The sequence below is a fragment of the Labeo rohita genome, chromosome 18 (assembly GCF_022985175.1).
Source record: "Labeo rohita strain BAU-BD-2019 chromosome 18, IGBB_LRoh.1.0, whole genome shotgun sequence".
Taxonomy (NCBI): domain Eukaryota; kingdom Metazoa; phylum Chordata; class Actinopteri; order Cypriniformes; family Cyprinidae; genus Labeo; species Labeo rohita.
Window position 1 is genome coordinate 24873168 of NC_066886.1, and position 12338 is coordinate 24885505.

The window sequence follows — 12338 nt, forward strand, 5'->3', positions numbered from 1 at the left end:
CTGGCCCCTGAGGGGGACCAACTAAGAGATGCTGGGCTTCCAGCCGATGTAGTACAGACTATTCTAAGTGCATTCTCCCTCCAATAGAAGAAGTTATGCCCTCAGCTGGCATGTTTTTGAAAGTTGGTGTATGACACACAATGCAAACCCAGTTCACTGCTATGTTGTTTCAGTGCTGGAGTTCTTGCAAGAAAAACTGTCCTCAGGCAATGTCCTGGTACTCTTAGAGTCTACGTGGCCACCATTTCAGGTTTCCACACTCTCTGCCATTTAAAAGGCATTTAAATGTGCTTTAAAGTACTAATAAACAGCCAATATGCTAGTAATATGCATGCTAACAAGCAATTAGTTAATAGTTACTGGTCCTTAAAATAAAGTGTTACCCCAAATGTATGTTAATAATCAATTTATTAATCACATTTAAAATAAAGTAATTTTTTTAGACCTCATAATGCTTGATAAAATGTCATAAGTGGATCTTTCAATGAAACATCAGACTTCTCTGATGTATACTGGACTTTTGCAATCATTTATTCTTCTTAAACTTTACAGTCCACTGCAAAAATCTCTACTTTTGTCTCATCTGTCCACAGTACAATCTCCCAGAAGAACTGTGGTTTTGTCACATAAGTTTTGGCAAACTCCAGTCTTGCTTTTTTATGCCTTTTTGTCAGCAGTGGTGTCCTTCTGGGTCTCCTACTATAGCATCCCTTTTCATTCAGATGGCGACGGAAAGTGCGAGCTGACACTGTTGTACCCTGTGTCTGCAGATCAGCTTGAATTTGTTTGGAAGTTAATCAGGGTTCTTTATCCACCATTCAAACAATCCTTCGTTGTAATTTTTTCATTAATTTTGCTCTTCCATCCACGTCCAGGGAGGTTAGCTACAGTGCCATGGGCTGTAAACCTCTTGATGATATTGACACAGTGGACACAGGAACATTAAGATCACTGGAGATGGACTTGTAGCCTTGAGATTGTCCATGTTTTTTCACAATTGTTTCTCTCAAATCCACAGACAACATTTTACACTTCTTTCTTTTCTCCATGCTCAGTGTGACACACAACATAAAGGTTGAGTCAACTTTTATCAATTTTAACTGGTTGCAAGTGTGATTACTATATTGCTCACACCCGTTACTTGCCAAAAGTGTATCTAAATACAAATTACAGGAGCATCACATGCTTAAAAAAAGCAGTTATTTCTTACAATTTTGACAAGGTGCTAATAATTTTGTCCAGTCGATTTTTGAGTTCTGTGTGAAATTTGATCAAGTTTGACCTTTCTTTTTGTGTGTGTGTGTGTGTGTGTGTGTTGTGCAAACAAAAACAATAATCACATGAATACCAAAAAATTTGCAATTGGAACACTTTCCTGAGAGAAGTGTTGCATTTTCTGACAGAATTGCAAGGGTGCTGATATTTTTGGCCATGACTATATATATATACAGTCCAGAAAGACAAAGAGAGACAGAGAGAGACTCCTGATGAACCCTACTGAGCTTGTCTGAAGGGAGGCATGTGTATGTAATAGGATTGCTTGAGTGCTGCTGTGATTCCCACAGCACTGGAGAAGAGCAGCAATCTGAATGATGTCCTGATTGATGATCCTGCTGCACATGGACCTCATTTCTCAGCGGACGCTTCCGGGCAAGTCCATTTGAAAGCATAATTCATACCTATGTGGAAATTAGGTGTCTCGGCCTGGGACGCTCTGAGAAAACTAATAGGGGATATGACATATTTTATGGACAAGTGAAAGCGAGGCAGGAGTCTTCATCTATTAAGATGAAGGGTTGTGAATGAATATGGACCATTTCTGCATCAGTGTGATGGGAGGTTATGAAGTACAGAGAGAAATGGTGCAGCGGTACAGGTTCAGTCAAGGTAAATTCACGTCCACATCAGAGTGCAGACGATCACATCATCAGGAATCACACTTTCCTTGATCTTCTGAGATAAAAGGGCCTGATGTTTAATGGAAATATACTGTTGCTTCTAAGTGTATATATAAGATTCATATATAAAATATGCATAAGATATGCACACTCAAATGTGGTATAATGAAAATGTACATAAGAGCCTAAAATATGACTATTTTATGAACTAAAAGTAAGGTGGGGGGGGGATGTGACACAATAGATCCTTCCCTTATTTGTTTGGTGAATGATTGATCAGAGACACTGACTTTCACACTGAACACTTCCTTCCTCTCAGTATGACCTCATATTCATTATACAAAGATTTCACAGTTCAGCCTGAGGTGCTTGAGTCAGTGAGCAGTGGAATCCTGGGAAAGTAAACACACTCACACACACTCACACTCAAAGGTGTGCTGATAAAATGCTTTTCCTGCTTTGTGTCTGTGCTCTGCTGCTGTTTATCTCATGTTCTGTTAGCTTTGAATCGACTACAGCACAGGTGTTACAAGCTGGATATTTACAGTAATAAAATTATCCTGTGTTCAGGCAAATCTAGTCGTGTTGCATGTGCAGATCAGAATCAGCTTCAGTCCAACTGTCTGTTACTGCATGCATGTTTATAAGACTTTACTGTGATTTAGTTGGAGATCGTTTTAATACTGTGATTATGTTTGTATGTGAGTATTGCTTATTTAATCACACTATGTCAAGCAAACTGCTCTGCTCACATGGTTAAAAAGACACTTCTGGAGCTCAGCCAACAAAATAATGATTTGAAACAGTGGAAGAAGTAGTTTTTAGGTCACATCTCTGAAGACTTAATGTAATTTTTCCACATTCAATATTTGACGGCAAATAGAAGAGTAGCAGCAACAATACTACTGCATTTGAAACGAACATTAAAGTTTAATGAAAAACATATCCTAAAATGTGTACTATATTATTCAAACATATTTTACAAAGCAAACTAAACATTGCACATTTTTAGTGCATGTTTTATTCCTATTTGTCTCAGTCTTTGCATTTGTTCTGTTTTGTTTGCTCGCTATTATTTGATTGTATTTTCTGTGGTTTATGTATAATGCAATAACTTGATAATAATAGCATTTCTACACTAAAAAAAAGGTATAGAAACAATTTGCACTTAGAAATTGCTTGTAAATTTCACAAACAAACAAAAAAAAAACAGCAATTATTTTTGAGTGCATTTCTTTCTTTATTGTTCTTTATTTGTAATGTTTAGTTTTCATCATATTTTCTTCAAGGCGACAATGACTGCACTTACTCTTTCTCCAGTGTCTGTCAGTAATAGATAGCTCATGCGGTCCAGATGCTAGCCTTCATTAAGCGACGGCAGAGCACTTCATCAGTCCCAGCATGCCTCCTTCATCCCTCCATCCTCCTGCATTCCTCCTCTCTCTCTCTCTCTCTCTTTCATTCCTCAGTTACGCTGATTGGACAGATTTAGAAGGTCCTACCGATCCTACAGCTTTATCCTGTTCTCATTTCCTCTTGTTTTCAACATTTGCTTCCCTGTTGGTTTCATTAAGTTCTCTTACATTAACCATAATACATAGGGTTAGAAGAGGGTTGAGGTGATTGAGATATTTCCAGGTCAGCTGTAACACGGATCTGTGACCTGTGGGTCAGTCCAGCTCTGACACTGACCACACGAGGCCTGATCTGCTGAGATATATATGTAATGGCTGTCAATCAATTACAATTTTTAATCAAATTAATTACACAATGTGGTGATTAATTACTCCAGTTAATCGCATATTAATCAACAAAAGAACCAAAAAAATAAATAAATAAATAAAATTAAAGCCATTGTGTTACATGAAAAAGCCATGAAACCGATATTACAAAAGCGGAGACACTGGATGAGCAGGCTCTGTACGAGCGGTCGCTTGAGGGCGCTCTGGCGGGTCCGTGAGCTCGGGTGCGGCAGCCATCTTGGCCGGGGGCTCAGGCTTGGCGGCCATCTTGGCCGGGGGCTCAGGCTTGGCGGCCATCTTGGCCGGGGGCTCAGGCTTGGCGGCCATCTTGGCCGGGGGCTCAGGCTTGGCGGCCATCTTGGCCGGGGGCTCAGGCTTGGCGGCCCTCTTGGCCGGGGGCGCAGGCTTGGCGGCCATCTTGGCCGGAGACTCTGGCGTGGCTGCCATCTTGGCCGGGGATTCAGGCTTGGTGACCATTTTGGCCGGGAACTCAGGAACGGAGGCCATCTTGGCCGGGGATTCAGGCTTGGCAGCCATCTTGGCCGGAGACTCTGGCGTGGCAGCCATCTTACGTGCAGACTCTGGCGTGGCGGCAGCCATCTTGCGTGCAGACTCTGGCGTGGCGGCAGCCATCTTGCGTGCAGACTCTGGCGTGGCGGCAGCCATCTTGCGTGTCATGGGCGGTGTCCGAGTGCTCGCCGCGGGTTCCATGGTGCAAGCAGGGGTGGACACTCGGATCGTCGCTGCCCATGCTGACATTAGCGGGGGGTCCAGCACACTGGCCACCACGGTTGGCCATGACCTTGGAGGGCTGGCCGCGATCTCCGGACTGACGATGAGAGAGGAGGGAGTATGAACAGGAGGAAGCGCAGGAAGACCAGAGGGAGCGGACCGGTTGGGACGGCATGTGGAGGAAGCCGGTTGATGGTGGGCTGGAGCGGCAACGTGTTCTCTAATGGGGGAAAGATTGGAATCTTTCACATCCACGTAAAAATCGGAATGACAGAGGGTGAGGACCTGGTTGATAAATTCAGCAACCGGTTTATAGCGATCCTCATAGGGTATGGAACTGAGCAACTGGGAATCATTTAGCCCCATTAGAAAACACGTATTAACCATGGCATCGCTCCAACTCACCAGATGACAAACATCCAAGAATTCCTCCACATAACGTTCCACCGGCCCCATCCCCCGCCGAATACTCATAATCCTCCTCTCGGCATCCATGTTGTAATAGGGTCGGTGATTCTGTCACGCTTGACGTCGTGTGCGGGAACAGATACGCAGGAGAGCGGAGATCCAAACAATGCACTTTTAATAAACAATCCAAAGGAACAGACTCAGGGAAACAACGGGAACCAGCAACCAACGACGAGCAAAACAAACTGAAGACAATCTAATCACCGACAAGACCGTGTGGAACAAACAAACCTTATATACACAGAAACAGGGGAGTGGTCACAAACGAGATAACGAGGGGAAGTACAAATATAGGCAAGACTAAACCAAAAGAAACAAAACCTAAGGGGGGAAACACGGACTAAACCAAATCTCAAAAAGCAAAAGGGGGAACAAATGGAAGAAAGCAAAAAACACAAGAAACAGGAGGGAAAAACACTAGGAAAAACAAGACAAAACAGAACACAATCCTGACAACCATTGGTTTTCTCCATCCAAACTCATATTAAGTTTTTTTTTTTCTGAGAGATTGATGACACAAATATTGTACATTTAAAGTGGTTCCACATGACAGGTTCTCTCTGTTTTTCCCTAGGCTCCTGTATAACAACAGTGACAAAAAATTCAATTCAGTTTCTTTGTTCTTAACCTGCGAAACATCTTAAATCTCAATAAGATTGAAAGTTGAGTTTTCGCGATTGGATGGTTTTGCGATCGATCTGTAACAATAACAGCAGTCTGCATCTTTGACACGAGCATGGAAATATCTCTCTCGCTCATTCACTTTCACATGCTCTCTTGCTTCGACAAAAGCTCAATCCCAGGAGCCTGCCATTAAAGTTTCAGGGCATCAATTCTCTCTCTTTCATCTCATGCGTCCCTCATAGTTTATTGAATATATATCCAGAATGAATCATTATCCAGCTGTAGGTTCAGTCACCCATATGTGCTCTTATTCATGGTGACTGAATCAGAAACATATATTGATATGCATCAGATATTTGCCCCCTGTGGTTACAGACCCCAGGGCACTTACCTGCAGTTATTTTATGTCTCCCCACCCCCCCCATGTTTTGTCTGTTATCAAGGTTGAGGCCTCCGATAGTATTATTCAAGTGAGAAATGATATTATATAATAGAAGTATATGCATGCCTGTGAAATATTATTTTATAATAATGCTTTGGTATATTCATGAGAAATACACAACAATTACATGTAATACCACACTTTTTTTTTTAATAAAATACATTTCTAATTAATTATGAATTAATATATTAAAGCTTACAAAACAGATAATCGCTCATTTTTGTGTGTTCAAATAAATGATTTTCATGGAATACCATAACACACAGCAGTTCTTCAGTTCTTGAGAATCTTCATCTAAAAGCATCAAAACACAATGTTGTTTGCATTTCATGGCTTAAAATAGTATTATGTCATCACATGCTCTATAGCCATGAAAAGGTGTCGTGATCAATCCATACATATCTGTCATCTTGTTTGCTTTCCAGCATGTTTTTGTTTTAGTATTTATGAGCTGAGAATTGAGAGGGAGAAGTGAAACACTGAAAAATGTATTTGCTGTCAGGTGAAATTAAGTGCCAGAAGGCTTTTCAATTAGCTGCATTTCATATGTCACTTTGCATCAGGACGAAAGCAGAGTGAATGTGTGCTGCTGCTGCTGCTGCTGCTGCTGCGGGGAGAATCATGAAAAATAAATAAACGCATGCGTACACATGTACGTGCTCACACCTGTCATCGGTCATTTCAGTGGCCTCCAGCACACTGGAACAACAATGAATGTCATATGTATAGACTGAACATGATGATAGTGTGTATGATTAAATGGTCTTAAAGGAATAGTTCACCCAAAAATGAAAATTTGCTCACCAATGGATCCTCAGCAGTTAATAGTTGCCATCAGAATGAGAGTCCAAACATCTTATAAAAACATCACAATAATCCACACCACTCCAGTCCATCAATTAATCTTGTGAAGCCAAAAGCTGGATGTTTATAAGAAACAAATCCATCATTAAGAGATTTTTAGCTAAAATATGAATCCTATACAGAATGATAGAGCCATTGTAACACTTCCTCCAGTGAAAGAAAAAAATCCATTCCCTGTTATCTCTCACATCAAATCCACCCACATATTTGTTTAGAGCTGTTTTGGCTTGTAAATGGCTTGATCTGTGCAGATTTCTCTCATCATGATTCAGACCTTTTCACCGAAGGAAGCGTTATTATGGTTATCGATTTGGTGTTTTAGTCAGAATGTTTTAATGGTGTATTTGTTTCTTACAAACACGCAGCTTTTGGCTTCACAAATCGTGGAGTCATGTGGATTGATGTTATGTTTACCAGCTGTTTGGACTCTCATTCTGATGGCACCCATTCATTGCAGAGGATCAGTTGGTGAGCAAGTGATGAAATGCTGCATTTCTTCAAATCTGATGATGAAACAAACTCAAATCTTCCATAGCCTGAGGGTGAGGACATTTTCAGAACATTCTCATTTTTAGGCAAACTATTCCTTTAACGTGTGTATTCGTCTTTTATATAATAGGTTGTTTTTTTCTACAGCCATAGTGGCACCAAACAAAACTGCAACAATACTGACTAAATTCAAACATGTTCCATTTTTTGGAATGGACACCTTGGTTGAGTCAGTATGGTTCTTTCTGCTCCATTCACCTGCTGAAACAGATTAATACTCTAAAAGCAACTGCAGCCCCATTTATTATGACAAAGAAAGAACATTTGGAAACACGTGAAGTGAATGTAAGACCAGAGAAGTGCTGTGATCAGCTGCTGCCTGTGATAATGACATCATGCCAGATGAGTAATGCTTGCAAATGGGCTTTCGGGTCAAATTAGAATCCTGTTGCCATGACTTTACTTAATTGAAAATGTTGCAGTAGCACATTTATGAGCTTACACTTTATTATGAGAAAGATTTGACGCTAAACTATTGGCACAGTTGCTTTAGGCATTACATCATCAGAATTAAAGGCACAGACACATACAAAACAATTTCTTTGGTGTAATAAAGCCAACCCTGACTGATCAATAAATGCCTCCTGAGCCATTCATTGCTTATTTGTTGAGTAATCCCCTTTTTCTGTCCCATTATTGACTGATTGAATGAATGTCAAGTCTGTGTTTTATAATAACTTGATAACTGGTGTCTAAGAGCCTGGCCTTCTTGCTGTAAAGCTCATTTATTTCAGATATAATCCTCTGGCTCAAACCAAACCAGATTGATTAGTCACATGATATTGGCAAATATGGCAGGTTTCAAACTGAGCACTTTGGTCCTGCGCCAGCTGCCGCTGAAATGACGAATAGCTTTCTCCAGATATTATAGTCCTCCATGATGTCATGGTTTGGCTGATAGTGGCACAAGGACACAAATATTCATATTTATTTACACAACAGTATTCCAGACAGGCTGTCAGGCTGTGGTGGGTGATTTTTTTCTCTTTCTGCACATTACATAATTATGCCAGTAGATGACAACAAGTGATTGCCTTTATCAGTGAATCACTGAATCATTCATTTAACCAGTTTAATATAAATAACATATTAACTGGTAGTAAAAGTTAGGTGTTTTACTACTACTATTAAACTGGTACATTTTATTGGTGCATATATGTATTTTAAAAAAAATAAATGTTTGCTTAAAACTGCTTTTTATCACCTGATTGGAAATACCACAATTACTATAGTGTCAATTTTGGTATTTTTCTGTGTACATTCTGCTGTGTAATTAAGCATTTACTTACTGTGTAATATTAATTAACAACATGTACTTACTAGGGTTATGATTAGGCTTATTTGCATGTATTTATTCATAATTTACTACTACAATATAGAAAGTATATGCAATGCGTAACAAGGACACTGTAAAAATAAAATATTTTCCTAAATTGTGTCTTCTGTTTTTAAACGGACTAGTAAACAGACATTTAAAAGTTTACTTTTAAAAAGTTTAAAAACCAAATTGTATAAATACAGCTCATTTTTACAACACTATGTTTCAAGTGTGTCCCATCACGTAATCAAAATTAAAAGTTCTATACAAACCTGTGGTCTTCATACACACTTGAACACTAGGATCAGATGGAGTAGACAAGTAAGTAGACCAGTGCTCAGCTGCAAAGATCATAAGTGTGGGTATTAGAACAGACCCGCTGTCTCTCTGAACAAGTCCTTGAATCATATACTCAACTGATTTGTGCAAAACTGATTCTTTATTGAACTGTTGTGTAAAGTGATATCACACAATTATGCTGCTTCCATGTTACCCTGATAACCTTTCAGAAATGTCTCAGATGTTGTCAAATAGAAGTATGATGCCCCTAAGGTTAGGCTGATTAGTTTGGTTAATAAAATGTGGTCACCAGCATGCATTCTAATGACATATAAGATATATTTGACATATATATATATATATATATATATATATACACACATACATACATTCATAGCTGAAGAGCACAATCAACAATATGCAATGTAAATATATTACATGTACATTGTATATTGTTCATTGTGCTCTTCAATTTTCTCCCGTGTCATTCTGAGGACTCGTCCTCTGAGTGGACGGCTGTATAAAATTGATTATCCTCTTCGCAGCGCAGTCTTAAAAGTCACTTTGGGATTAGCAACACAGAGAAGCCGGCAGCTCTCACAGCCGGGACTCTAAATTGATTATAAAAATGCCAGAGTTTGTGACATTGTTCCGTCCTGAGGGAGCGACTCGCGGATACTGAAGCATACGGCTTTTACTGCAGGTCTGAAGGTCTCCTGTCTCTGGAGGGAAGACGTAGTTAAGACAATTTAGAGAGTGTTGGACTGTTGCGCTCACGGCCGCGTCTCACCCCATCGATTGTGCTGTTGACCTACTTAATGCGGCTGCTTACCTGCTGCTGCTTCTGTGGCTCGTGGAGAGAATCAGCTGCTGTCGGGAATGACAATGTGGAGTCACACTGGAGCTCGAGTGATGGTAAGAGTTTCTGTAGATTTTCATTAATGTGCAGAACTTAAAACAAGGTTGAGTAGAGACTCACTGAGAGTCCCAAACAGTATGCAACATACAACATGCTTTTAATCACTGTTAACAAAGATGGCAAAAGTAGACACATCCTTCACTCAAGTAGAAGTAGATACTCATGTTTAAAAATACTCTGGTAAAAGTAGAAGTACTGATTACACTTTTTACTCAAGTTAAAGTAAAGTATGAGCTCTGGCATGTTCTTAGTAAAAAAAGTAAAAAGTGCCCATTAGTACTGCCTGTTTTAGTGTAACTGGACCTCAAGTCATATTGACACATTAATACAAAATAATTTACATTTAAAATTTTGTTAGCTAATAAATGCATCAAGGCTAAACAACCACCATGTAGAACAGGGCAGGACTGGGACAAAATTTCAGGCTGGTGAAATTACACACTCATCCAGGCCATCCCATACACCCACAACAAATTCTGAAACCACCTATTTTTTGTATGGCCATCAGATTTAAAAAAGGTTTAAAACCTAATAATTAAACAAAATAATTAAAGGTTCTCTCTTGAACTGCATCTTTATTTCCATTTTCCAGCCTCTTTATTTTCCATGATCTCTGCATCTCACTTTGTGTGTGTTTATTTTTTTTCCACTCATTTTCTTGTACCTGTCCCATTTCCCATTAGCCATCTACTGTTATGAACAGAACTGTCTCCACCTTCTTGCAAAACAACCACCTCATTGCATTCGGTTTGCAATAACAACTTTATTTTAGTTCAATAAAGTAGCACATTATGACCATGTGTTGTTTTATAGTACTTAAATACTATATATTTAGTAAAACTATACTTTCTAAATTGCCTAAATGTCAAAAATAGTACAATAATAATTACATTATGACAATATCTTTACAGAAAAATTCTTATTCTTAGCATGTTATTGCTTTATCATGAGTCATATTTTTCTCTTAATAAAATTAACCATGTTTTTTGGTGGATTGATTACAATCTATTTTAATTTACAACCATAGTTTTACTACAAATTTCATGGTTAGACTATGGTTAGTGTAGCAAAACCATGGTTAATTTGTGGTTACCATAATTTAATTAATACCATGATTTTTGGTTTTAATTTTCATAAGGGTTGTGTTATTATCTGCTCTAGCTCCCTCTAAACGTATACTGATCTCTTATAACATTTTTTTGCTAAATTACTACTGTAATTTTACAGTAGATAATGATGTCTTTTTACATACAGTATTCTGAGTAATTGTAATTTAGTTTAGTTCAGTTTAGTTTACAGTATTATTAACCCGCTGCTACTGCTAAGAGTTGCTATCACTTAACTTAAACACTTAAACAAAGACAAAACTACAGTAGCCTAGTTACAGATGAAACTGACCTGCACTTGAAGTCCTGGTTAATATTTTTGCCTCTCAGATCCATTCCATTCTCAAGTCTCTCCCAATGATTACTCTGATAGAAACTGTTTGGCAGAGACAAGGAGTGTGCGTGCAAGCCGAATCGCATTGCCAGTACAGACTAACCGATTCATGATTTAGAGATTCCTAATCGAATGGTGATCCACCAAATGCAGATTAAAACTAAAGTAAGGAGCCTGTTTTGAAAATGTAACAAGTAGAAAATACAGACATTTGTGTAAAAACGTAAGGAGTCAAAGTAAAAAGTAATCAAAAAAATAAAAATACTGAAGTAAAGTACTGATACCAGAAAAATCTACTTAAGTACCGTAATTAAGTATTTGTACTCTGTTACTGCCCATCTCTGACTGTTAAATAAACAGATAATAGCCTATTCTAAAATACAGTATGAGGCCTTGCTCAGATTTATTCATCGTAATAGGAGATATAGCCCCCTCGGCTGTATTTCTGATCAAATAAATCTATAAATATTAAAAGAATATTGGGTTACACTTTATTTGAATGTACTTACTTCATTTACATGTACTTACTATATGATTAGGGTTAAGATGAGAGTTTGGTTTAGGTTTAGTTGCATGTAGTTCTGCATAATTTGCTATAGTAAGTATATGTAACACCTGTAGCATGGACATCATAAAATAAAGTGTTATCGAATATTGTTTTCTGTGCAGTTTTCATTCAAGCTGTAATCTTGTTATATTATGGTGAACATCCACACAGCTCTCACAGAGAAGGAATCTAATCTGTGTAAGACATTACACTCTGACCAGTTCAATCAAACATTGACTGATGCAGACAATCCAAATCATTTCATCCAGGTTCATTTGAATTGAACTACTTACAATGTTGCTTCAAAGAAGAGAAAGAAGAGAATGAAAATGATCACCTGGGGTGATCTGTGTGGAAAGTCCTGTAGGGGAGACAGGAAGATGATGGAGGAGGAATATGTAGAGGAGGGTCATGCAATAAAGTACTCATATATCTCATATTACATTCGATTGCACTCTGTCCATGGCATGTTCTGCTGTAAATGTCAGTGACACAGCATAATGAGAGAGGCAATAA